Consider the following 2,605-nt stretch of genomic DNA (forward strand, 5'->3'; position numbering starts at 1 on the left):
CATACATCATAAACCATCAAATGACAAAGACAGTGTTAAAGCAGCAAGAGCGGAGTTATCATGTACAAAGAATCTTCAATAAAACTAATTGCTGATTTTTCATCAGAAACCATAGAGGCCAGAAGGCATTGCAATGACATATGCAAAGAGCTGAGGAAAAGAACCTGCCTACCAAGTATTCTGTACCTAGCAAAACTACCCTTCAGAAATGAAGGAGAGATGAAGACATTCTCAGATAAACAACAGTTGAAAGACTCCACTGCTAGCAAACTGACCCACAGAAAATACTAAAGAGATTTTTTTCAAGATGGAATGGTGAACACCAGACAGTAACTTAAATCCACATGAAAAAAGTACTAAAGGTAACTACATAAGTAAATACAAAAGACAGTATAAATGTATTTTTGTTTGTAAGTCAGTTTTTCTCCTATATGACTTAAAAGACAAATGCAGTATAAGCAAGTCCCAAATACATAAAGAAAAACTAACAGAATTAAAATGAAAAAACCTGACACTATTTTTTTAAATAAATAAATAAATTTATTTATTTATTTATTTGTATTTTTATTTTTGGCTGCGCTGGGTCTTCGTTGCCGCGCGCGAGTTTTCTCTAGCTGTGGCGAGCAGGGGCTACTCTTTGTTGTGGTGCGCGGGCTTCTCATTGTGCTGGCTTCTCTTGTTGAGGAGCACGGGCTCTAAGTGCATGGGCTTCAGTAGTTGTGGCTCTTGGGCTCTAGAGCGCAGGCTCAGTAGTTTTGGCGCGCGGGCTTAGTTGCTCCGCGGCATGTGAGATCTTCCCAGACCAGGGCTCGAGCCCGTGTCCCCTGCATTGGCAGGCGGATTCTTAACCACTGTACCACCAGGGAAGTCCGAAAAACTGACACTATTAAACGGAGAAATATTTCAAGCCAATAGCAAACGGTCATATATTGTATAATTCCATGTATATGAAATGTCCAGAATGAGCAAATCCATATAGACAGAAAGTAGATTAGTGGATGCCAGGGGATGTTGGGGAGGGGAAAATAGGGAGTAACAGCTAACATATACAAGATTTCTTTGTGGGGGCGTGACAAAAATGTTCTGGAATTAGATAGCAATATTGGTTGTGAAAATACTAAGAACTAGTGAATTGTACACTTACTTTAATCGGTGAATTTTTTTTTTTGAATCTTGTAGAAGTTTTTATTTCAGTGATGAAAAGAACGCAGTAAATGGAAACTATGCTGGTTTACGTTAGGCATGCACCTCTACCTGAAACTGCTGTTAGTTTTTGACTGGCCTAAATCTTTATAACTTATTTTTTCATTTAGGCACATCTTTAAATTTTTTTGGACCCTGACATACAGGGTAAGTTAACGTCTTCCTTGTGGCAGTTTAGTATGAGAATTATGTTCGCTGGCTAGATTCCTTTAACTAAAGTCCTCTAGACTCTCAGGCTACCTGTACTAGCTCAAGACTGTACTTTATATATAGAAATTTAAGTGAATCACAGTATAAGGGAGGGAGATAATCTAGAAAAGTGAAATGTACTGTATGAATACTCCATACATTTTTTTTCCAGCACTGATAATCAAACACTAGATAAGGAGGCCTACAGTCAAGTACCAAATTACTCTTTCCCCCACTGCTGCCCTTTCTGAGAGACACAAAGATGTATATCGATCTCTCCAGAAATCTGAAAGGAATCCACACAAATAACAGATTATTACCTATGTGGTCCCACATATCAAATTATAGAGCAGTTCCACTATTAAAATTATAGGAAGCAGTTAATGGGACTATGAGGAAAGCATCGTCCCACATACAGTAACATACACCTAGTAGAGTTTTCCATTCATCTGTCAATTGTTTTCCCAAGATTAGCATTAAAAAACACAACCCCAAACACATTTGACCCTCAAACCACCCCCACACACAAAAATCGGTCTTTATTCATTCTCAGATGACAGGATGTCCCAAGAGTGACAAAGGTGGGAGCCGATCCCCCCACAGCCTTTTCTTCAACCATCCCATCAACTGCTCTTCATTTCTTGAACTACCTTCCTTTTCCAGAGAGGTAATACTCAGGTCAGTCAGAAAGGCTTTCTGAGAAGACTGGCTTGGATTTCTGGGTCTGTTCCAGTCGATTCTAGATGAATTGGCTTGTATCAATGAAGCGCTCAACGCAGTTCACAAAACAAGCCTCAGCCCGACTGTCCAACTTTGGCCCAGGCTTGTCCATGCACATTTCCCAACAAAGTTCCGTCATCTGGTGCACCAGCTGCTGGAAGCGCTGCTTCTGAGTCTCTACCTCCGTGCAATGCTGCAGCTGCGGGTCGACCGAGCCCAAACCCGCTGCGGAGGAAGACGAGGAGGACGCCATCCCAGCGCGGCCACGCGTGCCGAGACAAACTCCGCACCAAGTCACCGACCTTCACGTGTCTCCGCGGCAGAACCCTTAAATGGTGAATTTCATGTTTTGTCTCAATTTAGAAAAAAAGTGTGTGTGGGGGGGGGGGTGGGCAGGAATGAACATATGAAGGAAAAGACTGCCTAAAACTGTAAAGATTTGGTAACAGATTTAAAATACATTTTGCAGGCAAGAAAGGGTGGAATTAACATG

General features: G+C 41.3%; 1 pseudogene; it reads right to left on the bottom strand.

The window, feature by feature from the left end:
* Window positions 1-1,787: 1,787 nt before the first annotated feature.
* LOC132376902 (mitochondrial import inner membrane translocase subunit Tim8 A-like) lies at window positions 1,788-2,396 on the bottom strand (annotated as a pseudogene).
* Window positions 2,397-2,605: the final 209 nt, after the last annotated feature.

Source organism: Balaenoptera ricei, chromosome 13 (genome assembly GCF_028023285.1).
Source record: "Balaenoptera ricei isolate mBalRic1 chromosome 13, mBalRic1.hap2, whole genome shotgun sequence".
NCBI lineage: Eukaryota > Metazoa > Chordata > Mammalia > Artiodactyla > Balaenopteridae > Balaenoptera > Balaenoptera ricei.